This window comes from Trachypithecus francoisi, unplaced genomic scaffold (genome assembly GCF_009764315.1).
Source record: "Trachypithecus francoisi isolate TF-2019V2 unplaced genomic scaffold, Tfra_2.0 Contig00340, whole genome shotgun sequence".
NCBI classification, from domain to species: Eukaryota; Metazoa; Chordata; class Mammalia; order Primates; family Cercopithecidae; genus Trachypithecus; species Trachypithecus francoisi.
In genome coordinates, this window is record NW_022680579.1 from 65,967 (window position 1) to 82,999 (window position 17,033).

The following is a 17,033-nucleotide window of genomic DNA, read 5'->3' on the forward strand; positions in this document are numbered from 1 at the left end:
AAAAAAAAAAAAAAAGGAAAAAAGAGAATCACAACACCTGGCTGCTGGATTCAGCAATTTGTAAAAATTCCCTCTCACACCAGAGACCAGGACAAAGAGGAGAGCCATGTCACTGATGTTTTGCACTCAGTGGAATGGCACAATTTCTTCAGTGGGCAGGATCCAGGCAAAAGAAGAGAGTCACATTACCTAGATTCTATATTTAGTGATATGTCACAGTGTCCCCTGCAGGCAGGGCACTTGCAGGAGAGACATACCACCTAGCCAAAAAACTTGGAGATAAATGAAAATTTCCACTGTTTGTAGGGCACAGGCAAAAGAGTCACATTATCGTGATTCTAACCCAGTGATACATAACTATGCCCTTATGAAAATGAATTTAAACCAAAAAGTCTCAACACCAGGGTACTAGGCCAAGGGAAATGACACAATCTCCTTATCTTTAAGGGTGACACCATTAATTGTTAGCTAGCTGTGTATGTGAGAGTAAGAATGTTATGTGTATGTTGGCCATTGTATGACACTCTCTAAAAAATCTGAGTACTTTATGCAACATGCATGAGATTTGCAAACTTCTCTGAGCCCCACATGCTTATATGGACTCGCAATCTAACATATTGCCACAAACTCAGGTATGACAGTCAACACCTCTCCTAGGGGCTATCTTCAAGTATGAGACCATTATTATGCCTGTAAGCTGGGTCCAGAAATTAGTCACCATCCCATCTGTGGTGAGGTTCACTTATGAAAGTCATAATTTCAACTTGTTGCTGTATTCACTGGTTAGACTCAGAATCTCCATAATGGGCTTTTTAATTGTAGGATGGTAATAACTTTTACTTTCAAATGAATGTGTAGTCAAGAACCACAATCTTAACTTTTGCTGGGCCCTGTTATGAAACTCTCTGTATCAACCAAGAAGGATTTATAGCTAGTGGTGAGAAGAAAACATCTCCTATTGGCTGAATCTCAATATAAGATTGATCATCACAACTTTGAACTGAAGTAAGTTATATGTCATAGTCCCATTTGTGTGCAAAAACTAGTCAGAATGTTAACATCACTTAGGTGCTGTGCCAAGCAATATGTCACAATGCACTCCCTAGGCAGGGTGTAAGACAGACAGTGACACTAATGGGGACTAGAGGAAGCTATAAGATATAACCACAAATGCAAGAAACCCAGCAAAGTGAGGAGAGCCAAAACATGTACAGAATGGGCCAAGGATATTTCCAAATTCCTTTTATGACTCTGGCACAGACAGGAGAGTCACATCATTAGGGTACTGGACCGAGCAATATACTATAATTTCCTCTTTATGCATGACCTGGGGAAAAGAGTGACATCATCTGGTGCTGGGCCCTGAAATATGGCAAAAGTCCTTTTTAGGGGTGTTGTTCAGCAACAAAATGAGAGTCACATAACCTAAGTGCTGGGCTCATCAGTATGACACAATCTTCCCATTGTAAAGGCCAACACAAAAGTGTCACATCACTTGGGACATGAGTTTGAAGATATAGCCCAATGTCACCATTAGGCAGGGCTCAGGCAGAAAAAGAGTCATATTACCTATTTGTTTCTTTAGGTATATGTCAAAATTTTAATATGTGGGCAGAAACCAGGCTGATGAGCCACAACACCTGATCCTGGGACTTGAGATATTAACAAGTCCTCCTTTTAAAGGAAACCAGGTAAGAGAGTTGCATCACATAGATGCCAGTTCCAACCTTATTTCACAACGCTCCATGTGGGCAGGGGTAAGCAGGAAATCACATCACCTAGGTGATAGGTGCAGAGGTATGTCTCAAAGCCTTCTTAATGCATGGCACTGGCAAAAGAGTACTATCACCTTTGTGCCTACTGGAAAAAGCAATATGTCACTATTCAAGAAGACAAATGGCAAGCAGAGCAGTCATATCACCTCCATGATAGGTCTGTAATATGTCAAAATGTCCTCTTTTGGGCATAGCTTTCATGAAAGAGTATCATCACCTCTGTGCCTGGCCAAGAAATATGTCACTATTTTGCCCTGTGTGCAGAGCCCATTCCAGAGAGGAGAGTTACATCTTCTAAGTTATGGACACAGTGATATGTCACAATGATGTCTGGGGGAAGGTGGAGGCAGGAATGTAACATAATCTCGGTTCTGGATAAAGCAATGTCACAATAATTACTGAGAGCAAGGTCCAGGCAGAAGAGTCATATCACTTTAAGACTGCCCCAAGTAAATATCAAGATCCCATGCGTAGGCTGGAATCAGTCTAAAGAGGAAAGTTACACAGGTGCTTGGCAAAGATTTATATCACAGTCACTGGAATACAATTCTAGAGATTAGATTTATAATACCATACACATCCTTTTTTATGTAGGACAATTGCCTTCATATGTCTGTGACAGTGGAAGTCCTTACTGTCAGCTGGGTGTGCACATGAGACTTACTGTTTCCTCTGTGTATCATGCCCTGTTATGACATTCTCTATACAACAAAAGGGTGTTATAAAATATATGTGAGTGTTGTAATGTTCTGTGACCTCTTCACCAGAAGGAGACCCTGGACGTCACTCATGTACCTAAACCTGTTATAAGAGTCAAAATTTCTCCCTTTGGCTGGGTTCACATATGAGAGTCATTGTCATGCCTGTCAGTTGTGCCTGGGTATATGTCACCATCCCCTCTGCGTTTAGTAAAAAGGCAGGACAGCCACATCACCTAAATCCTAAGCCAGGAATATTCTAATATTCTCTTTGTATACAGGGCCATAACAGAAAATTAACAAAACTTGGGTATTCAGCCCAGCTTGATGACATAATGTCCCCTATTGAGATTGTCCAGGCAGGACAGGAGAGCATATCACCTAAATGATGGGTCTAAAGATGTCACAATGTCTCCTGTTGAAAGGTGCCAGGCAAGAGAGTCATGTCATTTGAATGCGATGCTTAGAAATGTTACCCTCATCACTGGAAGCAGGGTTCAGACAGGAGAGGAGAGTCACATAACCTAGATGAAGGGTCCAGAAATATGTTATGATCCCTTCTGAGGACACTGCTAAAAGACAGGAGTCAAATCACCAAGGTTCTTGGCCCAGGGATATGTCAAAACGTTACCTTCGGGCTATAAATAGGCAGGATTATTAATCACTCAGAAGCTGTACATCAGTGTATTTCTTTTTTTTTTCTTTTTCTTTTTTTTCCTTTTTTTTTTTTTTTTTTTTTTTTTTTTTTGAGACAGAGTCTTGCTCTGTTGCCCGGGCTGGAGTGCAGTGGCCTGATCTCAGCTCACTGCAAACTCCGCCTCCTGGGTTTATGCCATTCTCCTGCCTCAGCCTCCGGAGTAGCTGGGACTACAGGCGCCCGCCACCTCGCCTGGCTAGTTTTTTGTAATTTTAGTAGAGATGGGGTTTCACCGTGTTAGCCAGGATGGTCTCGATCTCCTGACCTCGTGATCCGCCCGTCTCAGCCTCCCAAAGTGCTGGGATTACAGGCTTGAGCCACCGCGCCCGGCACATCAGTGTATTTCTAAATAACACTTCTGGAAATGATCAGTGATGAGAGCTACCTGGCTCCAGGTAAAAGAGTTGATATGAGGCCATTGATCTGTTTTCTGGTATATGGCACAATATCACCTGCAGGCAGGGAGAAGAAAGGAAAGCCATATCAGCTGAATGGGTTCTGGTCAAGTGAAATGTCAAAATACTCCAAGTGGGCAGGACTCTGGAGGAAGGGTCACATCATCTGGATGCTGTTTTCAGTGATATATCTAAATTCCCTCTTTGGCCAGGACTTGGGCAGGACTTAGGCAGCAGAGGAGACAAACTTCACCTAGGCACTTGGCCTGTATATATTTCACAATGGTGCTATGTGTAGGACCAAGGAGAGTGACCTCAACTTGATGCTGGGTTTAGCAACATGCCACAATGTCTCTTGTGGTCAGGGCCCAGGCAAGACAGAATAAACATCACCAAGTGCTGAGCCAAGTGATATGTTACACAATGTTCTATGGGCAGAAATCCATGATTCAAAAAACAAAAAACAAAAAAAAGAGTCACATCACCTGAGTGCAGTACAAAGTTATATATCACAAAGTACTACAAATGCAGGGCAAAGGCAGTAGAAGAAAGTCACATCACTTACATGATAGACCTAGATAAAAGCCAAAATGTTCCTTGTAGGCAGGGTTCAGACCAAGATTTTATATCAGCTGGGTGCTGGTCCCAGTGATACGCAAAAGGGCCCTTTGTCACATTGCCAAGAAGGTGTTATACATTGTTTAGTTACATGGTGCATGTGTGTCACAATTTCAACTGTGCTCTGGGCCTAGAAAGAAAAGCCAAGACACTAAAATGATGGGAAAAGTTACACTTCTCATATGCACACTGGAAAATGTTCAGGAATAAGTTTCCTAGTCCCACACAGGTCCTAGCTTTGAACATAAGAGTCATACCTTCCATGAATTGGGTCAAAATACAGATCATAATCTCAGCAATGGGCAAGGTCCGTGTATAAGAGCCCCAATCCCACCTGAAGATTCTTTTCCAGTAGGAGAGTCAAAGCACCACAGGTCTGCTGAATCATGGTTCAAATGTCAGCAAACCATCTATAAATCAGATTCATGTATGAAAGTAACAATTTCAAGCTTCAATTGCTTATGAGTGTGAGATTTAGGACCTCACTTGTGGGCTTTGTTCATGTGTCAGAATGACACTTGTGTGAACTGAGTGTATATCTAAGAGTTGCAATAGCACCTGGTTTCTAGTCTCTGTTACGACACTCTTTGTACTACTCAAACTTTATGTGATATGCATGAGTAGCATACTTTTCTATCAGTTCTCACAGATGGGAGACTTAATATTTTACCCATGGCCATAAGACTAGCTAGGAGAGTCAGTATATTCCCTGGCTGCATCTAGTCATGAGAGTTATTATCAATTTCTCTATCAATTTTTCTATCAATTCTCACAGATGGGAGACTTAATATTTTACCCATGGCCATAAGACTAGCTAGGAGAGTCAGAGTATATTCCCTGGCTGCATCTAGTCATGAGAGTTATTATTCATATGAGCTGAATCCAGGTATATGTCACAATTTTACATTTGGTTAGAGAGAATACAAAAGAGCCACATCATCTGGATGCTGAGTCAGGGATACATTGTAATCTCCTTTGTAGGCAGGACCCAGTCAGAAGAGTCATATCACCTGGGTACAGTCTCAAATAATATGTCATCATGCCCACTTTATAAAAGGTTGAAAAAATAGTGGATAGTCACATTCCTTAGGTACTGGGCTCAGCAATATGTTATAATTCTCTGCCTTGGCAGAGTCCAGGACAAAGAGAATAGTCACATCCCCTAGGTTTTGCATTCATTGGTATGTCCCAATTTCTTCAGTGGGCAGGATCCAGGCAGGAATGGAGTACCCTGATAGTACCAGTACCTTGATAGTACATCTGGTGGTATGTCACAGAATTCCCTCTGGGCAGTGCACTGGCAGGAGAGACACAACACCTAGTTAATAAGCCCAGAAATATGTATAATACCCCTTTAGGCTGGGTCAAAACAGAAGAGTCACATTATTGTTAATCTGATACAAAAATATGTCACAATGCACCCATGGGAATGAATGTAAACCAAGTAGTCTCAACACTGGGGTAGTAGGCCTAGTGATACCACACAATATTCTTATCTTTTAAGGTCACACTTTTAACTGTTAGCTTTTTGTGTATCTAACAGACAATCTCATGTGTGTTCTGGGTCATGGTACTCTACAACATCCGAAGGGTTTATGCAACTTGAATGAGTCCACTCTGAGGCCTACGTGTTCATATTCACTCACTATCTTACATGTTTACCTAAACCCAGTTATGTAGTCAACATCTCTCTTATGGCCTGGGTTAAGACAGGATACCCGTTATTATGTCTATAATCTGCATTCCAAAATGAGTCACCTTCTCACCTGTACCAAGGTCCGCATATGAAAGTCACGATTCCATAGTTGTACTTTATTACTTGTTAGACTCAGGACTTCAAAATCAGCTTTATAAATGTGGAAAGGTGACAACTTTTGCTCTTGCATGCCTGTGTAATCAAGGCGCATCATCTTAACATTTTCCTGATATAAAACTCTTTGTACCACCCAAGGAGTTTATGGAGTATGAGTTAATGTTGTAAACTTCTGTGAGCATTGTATAAATATGCCACTCATTACCTCAACAACTGTTGCCCCAAATGTAGTGATGAGAGGCAAAATATCTTCGATTGGTGGAATTCCAATTTAAGTATGATCATCATATCTCTGAACTGAAGCAATGTAAATTTTATAATTCCATCTGTAGAAAAAAAAAAACGTGGTAGGAAGGTAGCACAATTTAGGTGCTATGCCAAATAATATGTCACAATGCCCTCCGTAGGCTGGGTCTAGAAATGAGGGTTACATTAACTGAATGCTGGACTCAGAATTATGACACAATCCCAAATGTTGGAAAAAAATTGATGAAAGCAAAACCAATGATAGAATGGGCCCAAAATATGTATGTAAAAATGCTTTCTGTTGTTCTGGCACAAGAAGGACAGTTATATCATCAGGGTGGGTGGCCCAGCAGTATGGCATAATTATCTTATTATGCAAAACCCTCACAAAAGAGAAACAACATCTGTGTATAAGCTGTGCAATATAACAAACTTCATTTTCATGGGCATGGTTAGGGAGAAAAAGTCATCATATTACCTAGAAGAGTCATTTCACTATGTGCTTCCCTAGGTATATAACACAATCTAAAAATATGAGGTGAAAGCAAGCAGAAGAGCCATATCATGTGAGATTAGGTCCTGAGATTTGTCACAAGGCTCCCTTAGTACAGTACTTGGAAGAGAATTACAACCAATAGGTGCATGTTCTACCCTTATGTCACAAAGCTCCATGTGGGCCGGGCGCGGTGGCTCAAGCCTGTAATCCCAGCACTTTGGGAGGCCGAGACGGGCGGATCACGAAGTCAGGAGATCGAGACCATCCTGGCTAACACGGTGAAACCCCGTCTCTACTAAAAATACAAAAACTAGCCGGGCGAGGTGGCGGGCGCCTGTAGTCCCAGCTACTCGGGAGGCTGAGCAGGAGAATGGCATAAACCCGGGAGGCGGAGCTTGCAGTGAGCTGAGATCCGGCCACTGCACTCCAGTCCGGGCGACAGAGCGAGACTCCGCCTCAAAAAAAAAAAAAAAAAAAAAAAAAAAGCTCCATGTGGGCAGGCTTGAGCAGGGAGTCATATCACCTAAGTGATAGGGCAAGAGGTATGTTACAATGTAGTCCTTGAGGCATGGCTCTGGGGAAATATTGCCATCACTTGTGTGCCTAGCCTGGCAATATGTCATTATTCAGGTAAGTAGGACTCATGCAGGAGACTATCACTTAGGTTACAGATCCAGAAACTTGCCACAATACCCTCTTTAGGACATGGTCCTAGAAAAGAGTACCACCAACTGTGTTTCCGGCTCAGCCATATGTCACTATCTCTTGCTGTGTGCAGGGTCTATTCTAATGAGGAGAGTTACATTACCTAAATGGTCGACATGGTGATATGTCACAATTATTTCTGTGGACATGGCTCAGACAAAAATGTAACATGTCCTGTGTGCTGAATCTAGTGATATGTCATGATACTTACTGAGAGCGGATTTTACACAGGAGATTCACATCACTTAGAGGTTGGCCCAGGTAGATATCACAGTAATTTATGTGGGCTAAAACAATCTAAAGAGTCAAATCACACAGGTATTCAGCAAAGAATTTTATCACAATCAGATTGGCAGAAAATTCCCCAGATGAGATAAATATCACACATGTCCTATTTTCATGAGTGAGAGTTGGCTTCATATATGTGAGATTGTGAAAGCCCTTACTGTCAGTCAGGTATGCATACGAGACTCACAACTTCATCTTTCTGCTGGGTTATGTTATGATACTCTCTGTACAAGCCAAGGGCTTTATCAAATGTCTGAGACTTTTATAATCTTCTGTGACTTTTTTTTTTTTTTACCAGAACGAGATTTAATCACTCATGTTTGTAAAGCAAGTTATGAATGTCAAAATTACTCCTATTTATGGGGTCTAATATTAGAGTCATTATCTTGCCTGTGAGCTGTGCCTAAGTTTACGCCACAATTTACTCTGTGGTAATGATAGAGGCATGACAGTCAAATCATCTAAATCCTGAGCCAGAAATTTTCCAATATTCTCTTTGCAGGCCAGTTTTTGTCAGGAAATTTGCATGACTGTGGGTACACCCAGATATATGGCACAATGTCCCTTTTGGGCAATGTCCAAGAAGAAGAGCAGAGTCATATCACCTAAATGTCAGTCCCATAGATATGTCACATTGTGTCCTGTTGAATGGGCCAGACCAATGACTCTAGGTGAAAGGACTAAGCAAGAGTCATTTCATTTAGATGCAGAGCTTAGAAATGCTGCTATCCCCAGTGAAAGGAGGCTACAGGCAGGAGAGAAGTGTCAAGTAACCTAGATGATTGGTCCGGAGACATGTTACAACCTTCCTGAGGATATTCTTAAGAAAGGAGAATCAAATCATCGAGGTGCTCACCTGAAGTATATGTCCCCATCTCTTTGAGGGCTACACCTAGGCAGGATTATTAAATCACGCAGGAGCTGGGCAAAGGTATATATCTCATTTACACTTGTGGAAAGGTTTAAGAAGAAGAATAACCATCATGTACATATCCTCACTTCAGGCACACTACTTTTTATTAGGTCTTTGTTATGTTCACAGGTATATGACACAACATCTCCTGTGGCCAGAGATAATTCAAGAAAATCACATCACCTATGTGAGTATGGGTCCAGTGAAACATCACAATCCACCTCCTGAGCATGTACTTTCCAGAAGGGTCACATCACCTGGATGCTTATTTCAGTGACATATCAAAATAACCTCTTTGGGCAGGATTTTGGCAAGAGAGGAGATTCACTTCACGTAGGCAATTGGCCTAGATATGTGTCACAATGGACATTATGTACAGTACCAATGCTAGAGATATCCTAAACTTTGTGCTGGAGCAGCAATATGTCACAATTCCTATGTGGTCAGTTCTCAAGCAAAAGCAAAGGAACATTACCTAGGTGCTGAGTGAAGTAGTATGTTACAATGCTTCCATTAACAGAACGTGAAAAGAAGAACATGAAAAGAAGACACATAATCACCCAATTATGTGTCACAATGCCCTGTAAGTGCCGGGCCCTGGCAGTTGAAGGGAGGCATATCACTTGCATGATAAACTTAGATGTAAGGCATAATTCTCTTTGTAGGCATGTTTCAGACAGATAATTCACATCACCTGGGTGATGATGGTCTCAGTGATATATAAGTGTGCCCCTTTTAGGCAGAGCAAAGGAATATGTTATATATTGCTCAGGTGCTTGTTCCACAAATGTACAATTATATCTGTGGTCTAGGCCTAGAAAAGAGTGTCAAATTATTCATGTGCTGGGCAAAGTTACCTGACACAACGATACTCACATCCCATACAAGTCCTGGATTCGTGTATGTGAGTCAACTCTTTCTATGAGTTCGGTCAAGTAGAACAGTCACAATCTCAACAATGCACAAGATTCATGTATAATATTCCCAATCCCACTTCATGATTGTGTTTCTGTAGGGGAGTCACATGCCACAGGCATGCTAAATCATAGCTCATGTTACCGAACCACCTGTAAATCAGATGCATTTATGAGAGTAATTATTTCAACCTTTAACTGCTTTTGTGTGTGAGGTTTAGTACCTCATTCCTAAGCCCTTTTCAGGTGTAGAATGACAATTGTGTCAACTAGATATGCATAAAATAATCACATTTTCACCTCCTTGCTGGTCTCTGTTATGACACTCTTTGTATCATTAAGGCTTTACATGATATACCTAAGTGTTATAATCCTTGGTGAACTTTATACAACAACAACAAAAAAAAAAACCCATAAGATTTACCCATGGCCATGAGACTTCCTATGAGAGCAAAAATATCTCAACTGACTTGTCTAGATATTAGAATGATTATTGTGTATAACCCATGTGTATGTCACAATTTCACCTGTGAGCAGGAACAAGGCAAGAAAGTCACATCACCTGGATGCTGACCCAGTGATACACTATAATCTCATTTGTAGGTTGGGCCTAATCAAAAGAGTCACATTACCTAAGTACAGCTTAAATAGTATGTCACCAAGGCCAACAGACAGGAAAGAAGGAAAAGAGGGGTCACTCCACCTACATGCTGGGCACTGCAGTATGCTACAATACCCTCTCCTGGCAAAGTTTAGAATATGAAGGAGAGTCATATCACCAAGGTTTTGCAATCAGCTGTATGTCACAATTTCTTCAGTGAACAGGACCTAGGCAGGAGAGGAGAGTCATATTACATAGCTGTTAAGTCAAATAATATCTCAAAATGTTCTCTGAGGGCAGGGCACAGAAAGGAGATAAGAATCACCTAGCTTATAGGCCCAGGAATATGTGATAATATCTCTTGTTGTCAGGGTTCAGGTAGAAGAGTCACATTATTATTATTCTAACCTAGCAATATGTCACAATGCACCCATGGGAAGGAATTTTAGCCAAAAGCCTCAACACCTGGATAATAGGCCAACATCTCCTAAATGAGGCAGCCACATGCACAAAATCCTCACACAACAACCCCCACCCCTCACCCTAAAAAATTATCCAACTCTCTACGGTATTATAAACAATCATTACCAACACCCCATTGTACTCAACTATTCATTGAACCAATGTTAACTCTATTAGTAATCCTAATACAAAGTCCCTGAAATGTCAATACTTGACCTTCATGTTTTGGGATATTCTTCAATAGCCATTCCCTTAGTATAACCAAAACCATCATACTACCCAAAGAAATCAAAAAGACTATTAAAGCCCCACCAAAATTCAATATGATATCACAACCTACAGCACCACTAAAAATTAGCCGTAGGCCTCCATACATAGAAGAAAGTTTTGAAGAAAAACCTACAAAACCTATAACCAAAAGAATACTTAATAAAATTAAAACATACACTTTTATTCCCACATGGACTGTAATCAGGACTAATTATATGTAAAACCATTATTGTAGTTCACTATAAAAACACTCATGATTAATACCTGCAAAACGCACCTGCTAATAAAAATTACTAGCCATTCATTGATATTCCCACATCATCTAACATTTCTATATCAGGAAACTTCAGCTTATTTCTTGGTGCTTGCCTAATTTTCCAGATTATCACAGGATTATTTTTGGCCATGCACCATACATCAGACAGCTCAACTGATTTTTCTTCAGTTGCTCATATCAGCTGGGATGTAACTTATGGCTGAATGTTACGCGTCTTCATAAAAACGGAGCTTCAATATTTTTCATTTGTCATTTCTTACTTGTTGACCTAGGCTTATACTAGGGATCATTTCTATTCCTAGAAACCTGAAATATTGGTATTATCTTTCTATTCACAACTATAGCAGCAGCATTCATAGGCTACATGCTCCCATGAGGCCAAATATCATTCTGAGGCACTATGATAATTACAAATTTACTATCAGCTATCCCATATATTGGAACTGACCTTGTACAATGAATCTGAGGTGGATTCTCAGTTGACAAAGCCATCCTCACACAACTTTTCCCTTCCATTTCATCTTACCCTTCATCATTACAGCTCTAGCAACTGTTCACTGCTGGGGTCCAGCCCTGGCGTGGCCAAGGTACCCCAAAGGGGAGAGGCAAGGTGGCGAGAGACAATAAAGACACCAGACACAACATGCAAGAGGGCACAGACAAGACTGCAGCCCAGCAAAAGGCTGACAGCCCTGAATGATTTTTACTACAGGCTTATATAGTATCTTATAGAACAATTGTCCATTCGCAGAGCATCAGGCGATTACATAATTATATATAGATTATTAGGATATTCTCAGAAGTCCATCAAGAACAGTTCTCTTCATGGATGGTCAGTTTGTTCCTCTTTCCTTGGTTACCCTTTTGGAGAATCCTGATCTTTTTTCTATGGAACTAGATAGGCAAGCTTAATGGTTAACATAACAAAGTCTTATATCAGACTTGGTGGCTCTTGCGGTTACAGGTGATAGACGGGACCATTGTGTGGTCTTCAGGAAAAGGTAATAGGGACAATTATAGCAGCACAATTGGTTATAGGCTTTGAACTGGCACAGCACAGTCTCTTATAAGTGTAAGGTTATACTTTAACAACAATTTTTCTTTTTTTTTTAATTTTAGTATTTTACTTTCATTTTTGTATAGGCACCAAATTTAACATTCTTGTCGTCTTACTGTGTCCCACAAACTCAAATCTTTTCATAGAATTAACCTCCCATCTATTTACATCATTTTTTTCACCATTTATATAATCCCCAGAATAAGAAATAAGTTGGGAACTTAACCATGACAAATTTTGCATAGAATTTTTGCCTTTAGGGGAATACCACATTAACCCATATTGTAGGGACAGGCCCAGGGCCAAGTTTTCCGAGAGTAATGTGGTAAGATCTCTCTTCTATCTTTTCAGCTCATGGGTATTGCCCCATATTCCAGGATCTGGAGTGGGGGTGGGCAGTACTATTACCGAATGAGTAACACTCCCCAGACCTCACCGTGAATCCCCTCCAATAGTTGTCTGCATATATATGATCAACCAAATGCAAAGCAAATAGCATAGATTATTCCAGCAATACAGGAGAGCCCACCAGCGCCACCTGCTGCACAGGCCTTGGAAATGGCCTTGCCAACATCCAGAGGGCTCAAAGCCTTGCTCGAGAGCATCCTTATGCGATCAGGGTCCGGGTCGTCCCTCTCCTGCATGGCCTGTGCCAGTTCACCTTTATTTTAGCATGAAACAAGATCTAACAACCAACCCTTCAGGGGTTTCATCTGACCCTAACAAAATAATTTTTCACCCCTACTATACAACTAAGGATATTCTAGGTATACTTTTTCTTCTCTTCCTTCTAATAACTCTAGTACTATTTTCACAGTACCTCCTGAGCAACTCAGATTATTACACTTTAGACAACCCCCTTTATACCCCAACCTACATTAAGCCAGAGTGGTATATTTTGTTTGCATATGCAATGTTATGATCTATCCTTAACAAACTAGGAAGCATACTGACCCTCATATCCTCCATTCTCATTTTAGCACTTATTCCAAAACTTCACACGTCAAAACAACAAAGCACAATATTCTGGACATTATGTCAATGACTATTCTGAATCCTAGTGGTTGACCTGCTTATGCTCATGAATCAGAGAGCAGCCAGTCAAATAGCGTTTTATTGCCACTGGACATATTGCACCCATCATGTACTTCTCTACTGTCCTCACACTTATACTACTCACTACCCTAATTGAAAATAATTACTTAAATGAAAATGCTCTTGTAGTAAAATTCAATATCTTGGTCTTGTAAAGCCGAAATGGAGAATCCCCTCCTAAGAACAATTCAAGGAAAAAACATTCCCACTTCATGGTCAACACGCAAAGCTGAAATTGTAATTAAAATTCTAATTAAACTACTCCCTGATTTTTTTCTCAGGACACACTTTAACTACTATGCCAGTGTTAATCAACTAGCATTAATACATTTGTGCTTTTATATACTTCATGCATTACTACTAGTCCCCATGAATAATTGTAGTACTGTAATTGTTGATAATGCATTAATGTATGAGAATATGTTACAAATCTAGTCCACACACATATAAGTACGTATTAACATTCCCTTAATCAATTATGGTACATCTACTATTACTGACTGTACAATACAAATATAATCCATATGGATATTGACCCACCCTAGATATCCTTAATATTACCTAGTACATACATTCATTCCTCGGACATAACACATTTCAGTCGATAAATCCCTTGTCAACAGAAATACTCTGGAACAAATTCTGGTCTCTTAATCTACCAACCTCCATGAAATCATCATCACACTTGGGAGTACTACCCTCCTCACTCCAGGCCCATAACATTTCAGTGATTTTTTTGAAACTATAACTGACATCTGGTTCTTACTTTAGGGCCATAAAACTAAGATCACTGCATATTCCACTTAATTAGGACATCTCGATGGACTAATGACTACCACTCCATTAACCAGTCACAGGAGAACAGTCATGCAATTGATATTTTTAACTTTGGGGATGCTCTCATTCACCATCGCAGAAGGCCTGCTCCCTGCCAATCTGTTGTAGACAAACTCAAATATGATTCCTGCAAGAGCAATTGTAAAAGCTGAGCTTATATTGAATATTCTGGCCTATGTATTATTTAATTTGTGCTACAATGACATAACAATTAATCAATAGGCACTTGTGCTCATGTACATATGCTCAAGCACATACACTTCCTTTTAAGGACTGTTTTGGATTAAAATCCTTTTCCTACCCTCAGCTCTGATTTTACCATCTACTTAGGTAAATGTATATTTGCCAAACCCCAAAAATAAGAGAATAAAATGCAATCCAGTCTGAACCCCAAAATCACATTTTAACCATGAATACCCCACACAGCTAACCCTCAACTGATGTAATTTTCCTAAAAATCTTAAGACCCCCCAAATCAAGCCTTGATTTTATATAATAATTATAATAACTCAATGTCCACCCTAATACTAACATAATGTCCTGAGCATATCCTTCTAAATTGCTACCCCCATATATTATATCATAAATCAGCTATATTTTAAATATGAGGAATCCTCTCAGCCTAACCTCTGCCAATTCAACTTTAAAAACCCAGAATTCTCAGAAATGTAAATGACTATATATATTTACTTCTTTCCTTATCGTATTCTAATTTTAGACTTAAGTATTTACACAATTAATGTAGCTTAACTATTTCAAAGCAAATAATTAGAAATGTCTTGATGCATCTGCACATCTCCCTAAAGAAATACGATTGATATTTCTATCAGCTGTTAATAAGATTACACATGCAAGCATCCCTGCCCCAGTGAGAATCCCCATTAGATCACCCTGGTCAAAATGAGCAAGTATCAAGCACACACAAATGGAGATCAAAACACTTTGCTCAATGACACCGTCATGGGAAACAGTGGTGATAAATATTTAGTAATAAATGAAAGTATACCTAAGCTATAGTTATATATAGGGTTGATCAATTTTGTGCCAGCCACAGCTGCCATATAATTAACCCAAGCTAATAGAAGTTGCTGTAAAGAAATGATTAAAGTCTGTCCTCAATCAAGTTAAACTCCATCTAAGTTGTGGAAAACTCCAGCTTTAACAAAATATGCTATCAGGGTCCAGTGGTTCCTGCCTGCAATCCCAGCACTTCGGGAGGGTGAGGCAGGCAGATCACGAGGTCAGGAAATCAAGACCATCCTGGCCAACATGGTGAAACCCCATCTCTGCTAAAACTGCAAAACCAAAAAACAAAAAACAAATTAGACGGGCGTGGTGGCAGGTGCCTGTAGTTTCTGGGGAGACTGAGGCAGGAGAATGGCAAGAACCCAGGAGGCAGAGCTTTCAGTGAGCCAAGATCACGCCACTGCACTCCAGCCTGCACGACAGAACAAGACTCCATCTCAATAAATAAACAAACAAACAAACAATGAAGTTGGAGCTAATATCCTGAAGACACACTTGCTAAGACTCCAATTGGTTTTAGATACCTCCCTATGCTTAGCCCTAACCTCTAACATTTACATTACAACAAAACCATTCACCAGAATACTATAAGCAACAGCTAAAACTCAAAGAACTTGGCGGTGCTTTATATCTCTCTATAGGAGCCTGTTCTATAATCAATGAATCCCCATATACCTCATCACCTCTTGCCCCCAGGGTATATAGAGCCATCTTTAGCAAACCTGAAAAAGGTTGCAGAGTAAGCACAAGTATAAAACATTAGGTCAAGCTGTAGCTCATGAGCTGTGAAGAAATGGACTACATTTTTTATAGCCAGAAAATCTCAAACAACATTTATGAAATCTAAGGGCTCAAGGAGGATTCAGCAGTAAACCAAGAACAGAGTCCCTGGTTGAAGAAGGCCAAGAAGGACCCACACAACACCAGTCACCATCTTCAAGTATTACTCTAAAAAAAATTATTACAAAAAAAAAACTCTACACACACATGTAGAGGAGATAAGTCCTAACATGGTAAGCATACTGGAAAATGCACTTAGGCAAACCAAAGTGTAGTTTAACCCAAAGTTTCTGGCTTACACCCAGAAGATTTCATCATGACCTGATCATTTTGAGCCAACTCCAGTCCCAAACCTCACTAAAAATATTATCAAACCATCTTAATCAAACCATTTACCTTGGACATACATATAGGCAATAGAAAGTTTCACTTTGGTGCTCAGACATATTACCGTAAGGGAAAGATGAAAAGTGAGTAAAGCATTAAAAACCAATGACAAACACTTACACTTTCTGTATAATGCATTAACTAGAAATAACTTTACACAGAGAACCATAGCCATGTCCCTTGAAACCAGATGAGCTACTCAAGGACAGCTAAAAGAGCTCACCCATCTTTGTGACAAAAGAATGGGAGGATTTATGAGTAGTAGTGACAAACCTACTGAATCTGTTGATAGCTGGTTGTCCAAGAGAGAATCTTATTTCAACTTTATACAAAGTGCATGACAGTTGCAAACCTCTCTGAGACCTACTTGATTATATGGACTCATGATCTCACATATTGCCCTAAACTGAAGTATGACAGTCAACAACTTACTTATAGGCTGGCATCAGGGATGAGACAATTATTATGTCTGTGTATTGGGTCCAGAAATGAATGACTATCTCATCTGTGGACAGATTCAGTTATAAAAGTCACAATTCCAACTTCGTGCTGTATTCACTTGTTAGACCCAGGACCTCGAAAATGTGCTTTTTAATTGTAGGATGATAACAACTTTCACTTTCACCTGAATGTACAGTCAAGGGTAATAATCTTGTCTTTTTGCTGGGACCTGTTATGAAACT

At 40.0% G+C, this 17,033-nt stretch overlaps 1 long non-coding RNA gene across 1 annotated transcript; it reads left to right on the top strand.

Moving 5' to 3' along the window:
* The first annotated feature begins 8,285 nt into the window (after positions 1-8,285).
* On the top strand, positions 8,286-12,203 carry LOC117083417. The gene is made up of 3 exons (XR_004437077.1): positions 8,286-8,307; positions 8,492-8,493; positions 12,071-12,203. It is a non-coding gene; the product is annotated as an uncharacterized LOC117083417 (long non-coding RNA).
* Positions 12,204-17,033: the final 4,830 nt, after the last annotated feature.